Source organism: Narcine bancroftii, chromosome 9, assembly GCF_036971445.1.
Source record: "Narcine bancroftii isolate sNarBan1 chromosome 9, sNarBan1.hap1, whole genome shotgun sequence".
NCBI classification, from domain to species: domain Eukaryota; kingdom Metazoa; phylum Chordata; class Chondrichthyes; order Torpediniformes; family Narcinidae; genus Narcine; species Narcine bancroftii.
Window position 1 is genome coordinate 93,843,992 of NC_091477.1, and position 13,506 is coordinate 93,857,497.

Genomic DNA, 13,506 nt, shown 5'->3' on the forward strand with positions numbered 1-13,506 from the left:
AATTTTTGTAAAAAATTAAATCTTCAGTGCAGGTAGGAACATAAAAGCATTTCCTTGCTATTAATATGACTTTTGAAGGTGTTCAAGTATTTAAGACATGAGATTAACTTTCACAGATGCAGAGTTTGTTCAGGGAGAAACAATAACATTTGTACATCCCCGTGTTTCTGCCAATCAAATATACAAAATATGTGGCAAGCACTGGATCCTACAAACCATGCATTCCTAAACTTGACCTTCACTGTGCAAAAAAAATGTGCCTGCAGCAACACTGAATACTTCATTAATCTTTAACAATTTTGTTTTTATAACTCCTACAAATACAAAGAAAAAAACAATTATGGGCCAATTGTCAACATGGCAAATATAAAAATAACAAAATAAAAAAGAGCTAATTAAAAGACAAATAATTCTTTCCTATTCGTGTGTCTCCATTTATGTGCCTTGGGGCACAGTCAGTACAGCTTTTGGCTGAGCTTCAGATAGTTTGACCAAGTACAAATGAACCTTTGTCATTTGTACAATTCGTGATACTGCCAGATGTATTTAATGTGAACAAATGAACTTCCATGCAACTGTTTCCAATTTTATTAATCATATATATCGCATAAGAAAGAGTAAGGTGACCTTGAGTAGCTTAAACTTTCATTTACAAAATCAAATGCGTTGCAATTCTGATCTCAGCATCTTGTCTTTCTAAATCCAAATACTTATTAGGATCTAATAATATTTTCCCAATCTAATAGGGTTTTAATTCCAAGTAAATGTTGCCATCTCTTTGAAGATCTTTTTTTCCTGCTGAGGTATATAATGATGGTGGGAGGCAGAGGTACATAGAACACTACAGCAAAGTACAGGCCCTTCAGCCCTAAAAGAAGTACTAACCCCACCTACTCCGTAACTCTCTATGTTTCTTTCATTCACGTGCCAGTCTAAGAGTCTCTTAAATGTCTCTAATGTTCAGACTCCACCACCATCCCAGGAAAGGCATTCCAAGCACCCACAACTCCATAAAACAAACCTACACCTGATATCTCCCCTAATTTTGTGTGTATGTCCTCTGGTGTTTGCCATCCTGCCTTGGGAAACAGGAACTATCTATGCCTCTCATAATCTTGTAGACTTCTATCAAGTCTCCCCTTATCCTTCCACACTCCAAAATGAAAAGTCCCAGCTCTGCTAGCCTTGCCTCATAAAACTGGTTTCCATTCCAGGCAACATCCTGGTAAATCTCCTCTATATCCTCTTTATGGCTTCCACATCCTTCCTATAATGAAGTGACCAGAACTGAAAACAACATTTCAAATGTGGTCTCACCAGAGATTTGTAGAGTTGCAACATGATCTCTCTACTCCTGAACTCATTCCCCCTATTAATGAAGCCCAGCATCCCATAGGCCTTCTTAACGAACCTATCAACCTGCATGGGTACCTTGAAGGATGTGTGGATTTGAACCCCACGGTCCCTCTGTCATCCACACTCCTAGGTAACCAACCATTAACCCTGTACTCAGCCTTCTGGTTTGTCCTTCCAAAATGCATCATCTCACACTTATCTGGATTGAACTCCATCTGTCCAACTCTGCATCCTGTCTATATCCTCTTATAATCTTTGACATCCTTCAGCTCCATCCACAACTCCTCTAACCTCATGTCATCCACAAGCTTACTGACCCATCCTTCTGTCCCTTCATCCAGGCCATTTATAATTTAAAAAAATCACAAATAGCAGGGATTCCAGAACAGATCTCTGCACCCTCCACTAGTCACCAACCTCCAGACAGAATAATTTCCTCCCATTACTTCTTTCTCCTTTCTTCTTTCAAGCTAATTTTTTATCCACACAACCAAGGTTCTATTAATCCTATACCTCATGACTTTCTGGACAAGTCACACATGGGGGACACTGTAAAATCCCTTGCTAAAATCCATGTAGACTATATCTACCACCCTACCCTCATCAATTTCTTGTTAACTAAATTAGGCTCGTGAAGCACGACTTTCCCTTCAGAAAGCCATGCTGACTATCCTTGAGTAGATTGTACTTCTCCAAATGCTCATAAATCCTATCCTTAAGAATCCTCTCCAATAGTTTTCACACCACAGATGTTAGAATCATTGGATACTATTCCCACGATTCACCCTATAACCTTTTTTTAAACAAGGGGACTACATTTGCCATTCTCCAATCTTCCAGCACATCCCCCATGGTCAAAGAGGATTCAAAGATCATGGCTACTCCCCCAGTTATCTCCTCCCTCACTTTCTGCAGAAACCAGGTGTATATCACGTCCCAACCCTGGACTTATCAATTTTGATATTTCTAAGAAAATCCAACACTTCCTCTTCCTTAATCTCCACATTGTCCAGCACACAACCCTGTTCTATTCTGACATCACCCTGATGTGGGTATGGAATGGTTGGTTGGTCAATCCCAATAAGGGAGAACCAGACCATTCGCAAGGAAGAGACAAAGGTGCAGTAAGAGCACAAAATATGGAATTGGGAAGAGTTAGACGCAGAATGTCAAAATGGAGGGGATGTTTATGGACCTAGATTGCACTCCTGTTTCTCTTGGCCAACGCCATTAAATTTTTAAATTTAGACCTTCAGTACAGTTACAGACCATTTTGGCACATGAGCCTGTGCTACCCAATTAACCTACAATCCTTGGTACATTTCAAATGGTGGGAGGAAACTGAAGCCCTTGGAGGAAACCCATGAACCAATGTAGACACAGACAGTGCAGGATTCGAACCCAGGTCCCGGTCGCTGGCGCTGTAACAGCAATACACTAAGTGCTAAGCTAATCAGGCCGCCCATTATTCCCACCATTCCACACCCCTGGAAGATTTACTCGGGGGACCTGTCAACAACAATTGAAAACAGAAATCTTGTTAAAATGATATCATGTAGCCTTTCTTAAAAGTACTTTGGTGACTGCATTTGTCCCAGAGGGTGAACTTGTTAAACGTCCTGTCTCCATTTCAACCAGCAGAATATTAATATCATGATGAAATTTTTTTTAATGTTCAGCATAATGAACTCTTCCCCACCTTCAAAAGCCAAGGAACAATGCAGTCTTCATTGTACTCTTTATACTGGCATTTACAATGAATTAGAACTTGAAAAAATATCACAAAGTTAAAAATATTGTGATTCCCTCGTTAAATTGCACTTCATTAGTGCCCCAATGCGTGTAACAATCATGGTCTAAATCTGTGCACTGATTTGCAGAGACTACTGGGATAAACTAGATTGGATAAGAAGCAAGGAATAGTATTATGTAAAACTGAACAACGAAAATTCCATCAGAAACAAAGTAAAATTGCTGCAGACACACACCTGAATTGACCAACAAATTTAACACATTTCAATATCATCCAAAATAAACTTAAAGTAATGTCCACATTTTTTTTTAAACAAATTGTCCTCAATGCTCTGCTAGCTACAGGTGCTCATTTGATGTTGTCAGTACAGCATGCGTAACATTTCCACTGAAACTTAAAAGCTAGATTGGTGTTTCATACATCAAAATGTACATTGTGATTCAGGTTTGGTATTTACAATTATAAACAGCCAACCATCCATTAATTAATGGCCCCATAACTGAATTTAGCTGAATCTTTCGATGATCTGCTATTTTTCCTCAATGATAGAATTTTTACTTTCTCCAACTCACATGAGGATGCTTGTAAATTTGTTCATGGACATAAAATCATTTCACTTTGCAATGTCACTGCCATTAAATTCACACAGAATATGAAATCAGGACCCAACTATTTTCTTTTTAGACATACAGCACAGTAACAAGCCCTTATGGCTCACAAGCCCATGCCACCCAATTACACATAATTGATCTACAACCCCCAAACGTTTTGAAGGTGGGAAGAAACTGGAACACCTGGAGGAAACCCATACAAAGAGAATGGACAAACTCCTTACAGGCAACACCAGATCCAAAGTCAGGTCATGGCATTGTAACAGCATGGTGCTAACTGCTTCATGGCAGGAATTCATTCCACTAAACTATTTGGATCTTAATATTCAAATTTACACTAGTTTTGTTGTTAAATCAATGCATTGATGATTAATTTGAACTGGGAATTGACCAACAGAGAAAACTTGATTATCCAGCATGTCAGGCCTGTTCATCAAATGTGACTGTTTCCCCCACATCTCGCTGGGTGTTTTCTCAACACTGACCAAATGTCAACTGAGGTGCATTCTCTTTTGGTCTCAGTTACTGGAGCACGTGGTAATTGAAGTGATGGATGACCAACTTTTTATTGCTTCTGGGTTCTGTTGGATTGCTGCTTACAACAAAAGATGGACTGGATTTAATCTAATTATTCCTCCTAACTGACAATGGAGGATGCTATATGTTGCGTCCCAGAAACAATCAACCCCCTGACACCATACAAAGAGAGATAGCAGCATTAAAGCAACTTGTTCTTTTACAGGCAATGTTATACATATTACACCAATTTATTCCAAAAATGTCAGGGCTAATTGCTTCTATAGCCTGGCAAGTTAGCCGTAAAGGTTCTCAACCTTTTTCTTTCTATTCACATACCACTTTAAGTATTTCCCATGCCATAGGTGCTCAGTGAATTATCACGAAAGTATGGATTTCATACCCATAAGTGGCTCTTGAAGTTAAGATACTTAACAGATAAAAACATATAAAGTTGGTGAAGACTCAAAAAGAGAAAGGAATAGTGACAACAGAAGAAAAATAGTTGCAAAGTTACTTACGTGAATTGCACAATTTATTTCCCTGTAGCAGCCAGCATCTCGCTATTATTAAAATAGAAAAATGTATATTTTCATCCATTTATTCTTATCAAAGAATGCAATAATGATTTTCTCACCAATCCTACACAAATTGCATCAGTCAACTTTTGTGGATTCATCTTTCCAAGCCCTCTGCCTGCCAAGTATTTTGTACGTCTCCTTTCAACTGTGTGGTGCACTTAATACAACCGACATAACAGTACTATTATCAATGACATCAACTAACATACACATTCTCGAGTATTCAATGCCATTTATGCAATATTCAATTACCCATGCAGTTCTTAGGCAACATGTGCAGAGAATGCAGAATTCTCTATAGCAAATTCAAAGCCTACATCATCCTGCCTGAGTGGGTCCAAGACTATTGACATAGACCAACAACAGATCTTCTTAGGTCTCTGCACCAGTAGTTACCAGGCCTTTTCATGCCATGACCCAATCCTTGAAATCCCCATTCCTTTGACAAAACCTCTGCCATACCTTCTTCCTCTCTCCTTCTCAATTATTCCTTCCCTGTATCACCTGCCTATTTGTATCCTCCAATGGTCAGCCTTCATGTTCACAAAATGTGCAAGCCCTGCTCTATTTCACACAACCCCTCATGGCTTTTTGTGTAATACAATTCTGCAGCCCATGTGTGTGGTGAACTTAGGGAGGTTTATGAGGAAACATACACAAACTATGCACTAAGCTACCAGCAAAAGAACTACTTGAAGGCCAATAAAATTTTTATTGTAGTCTTAAGCATTTTTTAAGCATTTTCTATTAATCATGATTCGGTTTGAATGGTTTAGTATTTTGAGCTCCAATTTTCCCCTCCAATTTGTCAGATTTGAAATTTAAGTCTGACCAACAACATATCATTAGATATTATTCTTCTGAATTTCCTTTTGCTGGTGATTAATTATAACATTGACCCAAATATCATTTGTCCTGAAACTTCCTTACTAATATCATATGGCATTGGACAACAAGCACCAGCAGTATTGAAAACTGAATGAAGTCATTTCTGTTCAACACATGTTATTGGCATTTGTGGTTCCAGCAGGAGATGGAAAATTTACATCCATCATGATCCCATCCCTCTGCCTTAAAAGGAAACAAAATCACTGGTTTTTCTCTTACAGCTTGGAGATTTGGGTGACTTAAACTTTGTTATAAAAAGAACCATCATAATTGTTCCCAAGGCAGCAATGTTACTGGACGCATTCGCAGAATAAGTAGACAATGCAAGCAGAACTTTGCGAGGTTGAAGGGGAAGATATTTGTCGAGTTTGAAGACAGTAAATAATTGTTTAATACACTGGGTAAGGCAACAACACCAACCACAAACGATCAGGCACCCACTGCAAGACAGATCATTTTCACATAACTTAAGCTCTTTCACACTGGCACTTGAACCCAGTAATTAATTAGCAATTTACCAGTTCACCTATCAGTGTGAACGCTCCATCCAGTATGGGGGTTCCAAATTGACCTGGGAATTAACCACCTAGGGAGGTAGTATCAAAGCTGATCCATTTTGAATAATCTTCAATGTGAATGGGCGACCTGGTATGTCGGGTCCCATTAGTGATGGCCTTCTTGCGTGCGTGCAGGAATGCGTGGGGAGGTATGAATGCGGTGTGAGGGGGGTGGGGATTGGAGAGGGGGACTGATCCATCAGTGCCTCCTTCAGGACCAGTTTTCCAAAAGCAGTGGCATTAGTCCCTGCCTGCCCCTGAGCTACAATGTCTTCCTCTCCCAGAGCCACATCCTCGAAGGTCTCTGTACCTAGGATGTACAGCTGGCTGATTACTCCCTCCGGCACCTTCAGCAGCTTCTCCAACCCAGATATATTGCAGCACACCATTGTGGCCATCTTCAACTTTGCCTCCTGCGACCACAGTTTCGACAATGTCTATCAGCTACCCCTGCCAGAAACTTCCTGGTACATTTCTGCACATCCCCTATGAACCCCCTGCGGGGGGACAGGGAACCCCAGTGACCCACCCTGCAGGGGGACAAGGAACCCCAGTGAACCCCCACCCCCCGCACTGACAGGAAGTCCCTGTGACGTGTGGGAACAAACTCGAGAGTGAGAGGCTGGAATGAGGTTTATAGAACAAAGCTTTCACTGTCTGTGAGAATGTAATAGTCACTGTGAGATGCTGGACCCCCCTTTTGCTCTGCAATACTGGGTAGGCAATGTGAAAAGACATACATAACCGGGTTTTCTTGGTCCACTGTGAACGGCCCTACTGGTATTTCAAAATGGGCCATTCACACAACAATTTAGCAGTTTGCCACTTTGAAAGGGACTTTAATTTGCAGGTTGCAATGTGATCCCGTCCTTACAGGTTCACAAAGACTGGATTGGCTCATAGCACCAAGTCTTCCTGGGATTTCATAAAGGTGAAAGCATCATCTTTAATTCAGAGTTATAAGCGTCATTTTTTGTTTAAATAAAATCCTGTTAGTGTTGCCAATAAACAAGTTCTTTACCTCAAGGTTATGAGGAAACAGAGATGCTGCAACTCAAGAACTACCAGGAGGTTCACACCTGGGAGCAGATATAAACTTTATTATGAAAGAAGTGGTAAAAACAGGCAAAAATTATTGCAGCCAGATGTTTTCAATCCAATGATCAACTGAAACTCTAGATATTATTGACAAATGGATTATTTTTCCAGAATGAAAGGGTGACAAATATGAAAAATATGATGGGATATGACAAAATGCACAAAGGCATGCATATGCTGTGAGGATGAGCAGATGGGTAGCAGATACAATTCCACACAGATAAATATAAGGCAAGAATAGCAAATGTTGCTTAGGCAATAACGTTAAGAAGTGAAGCATTAGAATCTTAGTGTGCCAGCTGCACTGATTATCCAGAGAGCAACCGACCAAAACAATTTACTTTTTAGATTTTGTATGGAAGTCCGCAGATTCATTTTACTAGTTTGCATTCTTTCAGAAGTTATGCTTTCCAATCTGTACAACTCCAAGCTGCTTCCCCGATACATTATTGAGGGTATTGAATACCAGTGGTAATTTTGCCAGACAAAATCTTACTTAAAATGGAGCCATTATCCTGAGCAGATTTGGAAAATAATATACAGGATATGAAAACCTAGCTGATAAATGCAACTTGGCAAAATGACTACCAGGAGACGAGGTATGTCATAAATTAGGCTGTGGCATAATATTAAAACAAGAACTGCAGATGCTGAAATCTTGAACAAACTGTGAGCTGCTGGAGGAACTGAGTGAGCCAGAGAGCATGCATGGGTAGAAATGATCAGTTAATGTTTCAAGTCAGGATGCTTTATCGATAAAGGGTCATGACTCAAAATGTCGATTGACTACGTGGATGCTGCCTGACTCATTTCATCCATTTATTTGTGGGATAATGCTCCCTAGTTCAGAACAAGACGAAGAAAGATAAAGAACAGAAGAGTATGGAAGAAGAGCTTGTGATGGCAAATACATCACCCTGGGAGATTTTTAAAAATTGCATTTATGCCTTGGAAGCCCATACCCATAATCTTGGGTATGGTAAGGCTGTCCAAAAGAAAAGGAAGATTAAATTTATGTATTCTACTCATTGAAATTTAGAAGTTTTGAAAGTACAAAGGGGTAGAGGGAGAAAATGCTAGATGTTTCTTCTTGTAGGAAATGTTCAGAACCAGCAGACATGATCTCAGATTTAGGAGGCACTCAATCCATCCCAAGGTGAGGAAGAATCCACGCATCTTTGGAAATCCTAGCCATAGGAACCAGTGGGAAAATAAGTCCTTTAAACTTTTCGGCACTCAAGAACTGAGTAACACCATTGCCATTGGTTGCATGCAGTATCAGATAACTAAGCAAGGAGCTTAAATCTGGGAATCTGTTAAAGGTCGAGATAGATTTCTAATCAGCAAGGGAATTAAGAATTATGGGAAAGCCAAAAGGAAAGTGCACAAATGCCGGATCAATCATAATTCTATTGTATTGTGCAGCAGGTTCAAGGGCTGTCCTTATGAGATTATTAACAATTTTCAATTTCAAGAAAGAGAAATCTCCTTTCTCTAAAGTTAACAGGTTTTCAACATTAATTGATCAAAACCATCTTTTCCATTTCAGCCTGTTCCCAGGTTAGTCAGCTTTATCACAAGAAAGACACAACTGGAGAAAGAAAGCAATTGTGATAACATGTTCAAAGTTCCCTATGAGAACCAAGACCCAGAATCGTTTAAATTATATTGATCTGTTTCAAACTGTGGAAGCTACAAAGTTGTTGAGAAGTTGGAACTTGCATAGTGAACCACATAGTCAAGTCAAAAAACTGAAGATATTCAACAGACCTAGTCAGAGACAAGAGGGCATCCCCTGGTGCTGTGAATAATTATCTCAATTTAGAAGTTAAGAGTCTGGAGAGTCTCTCTCTTTTTACAGTTGCTTCTCCATACCAGATCCAAGACAATTAAGCATGAACTAAAGAGGCCTTCAAGCTTACAAATGAAAATATTGATACATGTTCCCTATTGGCCAGAGAAACATTAACAAAGAGGCAGAAGATAAACACAGAAAGCATTAAAGAAAATGTCTTTCACAGATGGAGAATAGACAGCAGATTTTTGGTCACAATTTATTTGCTTATTTTTGAAAATAATTAGTTTTCCTTTCAAAAAAAACCATAGTCCAAGGAACAAAAAGAGAAAGCACTAGCTATTATGGCTCATTAAGTCTTTTCTAAGATGATTGACTTTCAAAGATAAGGGCCAAATGACTTCATTCTATGCTGTAATTTTCTCAAAAGCTACCACAGTTTCTGACCTGAATATATAGCTCCACAGCAACACCAGCCAAACTATTTATATTTATGCTCACTTTGCCCTTCATCCACCCCTTAACTTTTCTGTCAGTTTGAGTGTTAACTGACCCAAATATATGGTTACAACTTGATTTCAACATTTTTTAAAGAATTGTTGCATTTGCTTAAGGCATTAGTAGACACCCAAAAGAATTTTCTCTTAAAAAATTGGCATGCCCAAACTATTTTCCTTGCAACATTTACTGAGTTGTAATCTCAAAGAACATTGCCCTAAATTAAGTATTGTGCAATGAAAGTCAATGCAGATTTATAGAACAGCACCTCAACTTCCAAGTGGGAAAATCCCTGTAATTCTTAAATGGTGCCATGGGAATCTTATGATATTAATTTAAAATGTCACCAAAAGTAAGCACAGCTCATAATGTAGTATTAATATATAGTTGTTAGTTTGGATACCTACAGAATCCCAGATTTAAGCTCCTTGCTTAGTTATCTGATACTGCATGCAACCAATGGCAATGGTGTTATTCAGTTCTTGAGTGCCGAAAAGTTTAAAGCAATTCAACACCATTTGCAAGATCTATAATTGTTAATCAATGTAATTTTCCAAGGCTCAAATGAAATGTGCAAACTGCATTAGTGGAGAAAGTTAATGAATAAATACAGAAAATACTGGTAAAACTCAGTAGGTCAGGCAACACATTAGGGAAAGAAAAACAGAGCTAACATTTCACATCAAAGCCCCTTCAAAGGTTTGCAGCTGAAACCATTTCTTTTCCACAGTTAATTTTTTCCAGCATTTTCTATTTTTATTTCAGACTTTATGCATCTGCTGTTTTCCAACCTATGGTCAATTAAAAGATCTTCAGATATCCTACCAACTTCACAATTAATCCAAGAATATCACGTACCTTTCAGGAGTCTTTCTCCATTCGAATTCAGAAGCAATATAGTATTCTCTGAGAAAGAAAAGCTGCAGGAATCTTCTAAGGATATGCTTCCCCCTGCTGGATGTATTAATTGCTTGTGAAAAACTGGAACAGTAACAAAAATAGAATTATTTTCAAGATTTTACAAGCTTTAAATGCTTGTCTGCATGTTTTATAGTTTTAAGCCTTCAAATGTTAACCAATGATGTGTGAAGAGAAAAGGAGACATATGCAATAGATGTCCAAGAACCAATGTTCCCTCTAATTTTTAGTAGTCGGTGTGCGCAAAAATCTGATGTTGTGCAATTTTTTTTTTGGTGACCAAAGTTTGTGGGCACTGAATGATTGTGCAAATGTAAACTTGAATTTGTTACAAAATAATTTTAGCGCAGCCTTTCTCTCATGGCTAATAAAACTATATTGGCATGTTTTCACATAATACAAGTACGATTGCATTCTACGAAGCAATGCATTTAGTTAAGATTTTATTCTATAGTTGGAGCTACATTAGTTTAGGTAACTAACCTTACGTGTGCACATTAATTTCCTTTGTGTGCTGGTTGCAAAATGAGCATGTGTGCGCACACAGCTTAACAAGACAGTACCAAAGACATCATGTTGTAAAGAAAGAACACATCCCATATGGGTTCCTCAAGTTCAATAGCTGTTCATTTTCCTTCACTGTTTTCTGAATACAATTAATACATTCTATAATAGAATAAATGAAAATAATGATAACTACACTGCAAATGTTTACAATAATTTAGTCTGATAAATCAATGTGAAATAACTGCTATGAAATTTGTCCATCAGCATAAATATTATCTGAAAATACTCTCATCTCCTTTACCCACTTTATTGTAACTAGTGGATATTTTTGTGATTAATATGACAACTGCTTTTCTACAAAGCTATACAGTTTTCTTTCCCCTTAAATATTATTTAAAAAGGGACAATGAAATTAGTTATCTTAATAGTTAAATTACCTCCTGCTGCTTATGCAAGTTTACTCATTATTGAGTATTTTCCAACCTTTTAGTTAAGTTTGACTTAGTGTCTGGCTAGTAGCGCAATACAGTTTTGCTTTGGGAAATATGCAAATAAACACCTGAAAGTTACAAGGTCTGATACAATTTTGCAAACTCTTTTATAGTTTTATAAATCCATTCATTATGTAGCTGAAAGCATAAAGGCTTGTGCATTCCTTCTCTCCACGTCTTCTCAACATCTTAATTTTCTTCCCTGGCCCTTCTAATGAGCTTGGAAGGCCCCAATTATCAATCCAGGAAAGGGGTTTGGAGGACGATCTCTAGCAGTGGTGGGACAGAAGGGCCCGACTAGCATTTGCCATAAGAGGCTGCGCCATAAAAGCCTATGCTGAAAGGCATGAAAGAGAAAAGAGAGTGAGAGAGAGAGAGAGAGAGAGAGAGATGGCCACAAGGGAAGAATCACTTCCATTTTCCTGGAGGAGATGACTCAACAATCCTGATAATTCTTTTGGAGAACAGATTTATGAACGAATGCCTTTTGACCATTAAATGGCACAATCCTGAGTCTATACTAGAAGATACCACCTCTGATAGAGAAAAGAAATGGGATCAGCTGGATCGCTCATTGAAATTGCAAGTGCAGACATGATTGTTGCGATGTTCATATTTTAAGCAAAACTCGTTCACTTTGTATAGACCAGTCCACAAAAAGTGAACATGTCTTTCTACTGTTTTACTTGACATGTTTGAGGAACTTCATTTAAAGAGGTCAGACAAAGTAAATGAATAATTCACTGCAAGAAAATCAAAAAGTTATCTGATCCACATTGGTATTAACTATTTGTTTCTTTAACCACATAATCTGTATCTCTTTGAAATTGGAAAACATAACATTTAGTGCCCTAAAATATCATTGCACACCATGAGGTCACATTGGTCTTTTTAAAAAAAATTATGAAATTGTTCAAAAACAGGAATGCAGAAGCATTAGGGCATTTTCCATCAACAAGGAAGCACTAAAACACAAAGCTTGTGGTTCTTGATTGGACCAAAACATAAGCCTTGTGGTTCTTGATTGGACCAAAACACAAGCCTTGTGGTTCTTGATTGGACCAAAACACCAGCCTTGTGGTTCTTGATTGGACCAAAACACAAGCCTTGTAGTTCTTGATTGGACCAAAACACAAGCCTTGTGGTTCTTAATTGGACCAAAACACAAGCCTCTGGTTCTTGACTGGACCAAAACACAAGCCTTGTGGTTCTTGATTGGACCAAAACACAAGCTTTGTGGTTCTTGATTGGACCAAAACACAAGCCTTGTGGTTCCTGATGGGACAGATTAAGTTCAAAGGGGCAGATATTTGCTGTTCAGCAGTCAGAGAAGATCATTACATCTAACAGGCACACTCCTCACGGCAGAAGCTGCACCCTGAGGCTGCAGTGGATGAAAGAGACTGCTCAGGAGATTTACAAAAGAGACATTGAAGTATGGGACTTGCCTCAAGAGAGATCCAGTGAACTGGTAGCCTTTATTATTAAGGTGTCTCAAGGCCTGTCCACTGAGAATGAAAATCCCCACAGTAAGGTGCAATGGTGCAATAATTTCAGGACCTAATAAGCTACCTCACAGACCACTGCTCATCACTAAAAATGTAATACTATCAAATATCCAGAATCAGGGGGGGAAAAAAAATCACGTAAGCCATTGCAAGAGGTGGAGAGGGTGAGAAAATTTAAGTCACTGCAAGAAATTTCAGAGGACCTTTCTTGGACCCAACATACTAATGTCATAATGAAGAAAACACGCCAGCACCTCTACTTCCTCAGAAGTTTGCAGAGGCTCAGTATGACATCGGCAACCTTGGCAAACTTCTACAGATGTGCAGAGGCCTGGTATAGGGACACCAATTCCTTTGAGTGAAAAACCCTGCAAAAGGTAGTGGATGCAGCCCAGTACATCATAGGCAAATCTCTCCCCAACATTGAGA

General features: G+C 38.7%; 1 long non-coding RNA gene across 1 annotated transcript in view; it reads right to left on the bottom strand.

Annotated features, from left to right (window-relative positions):
- LOC138742456 (uncharacterized) overlaps positions 1–13,506 on the bottom strand; it is a 60,219-nt gene that overhangs the window by 17,371 nt on the left and 29,342 nt on the right. The window contains exon 3 of the long non-coding RNA XR_011344191.1: positions 10,512–10,634. This is a non-coding gene — a long non-coding RNA (uncharacterized lncRNA). The remainder of the gene's footprint in view (positions 1–10,511; positions 10,635–13,506) is intronic.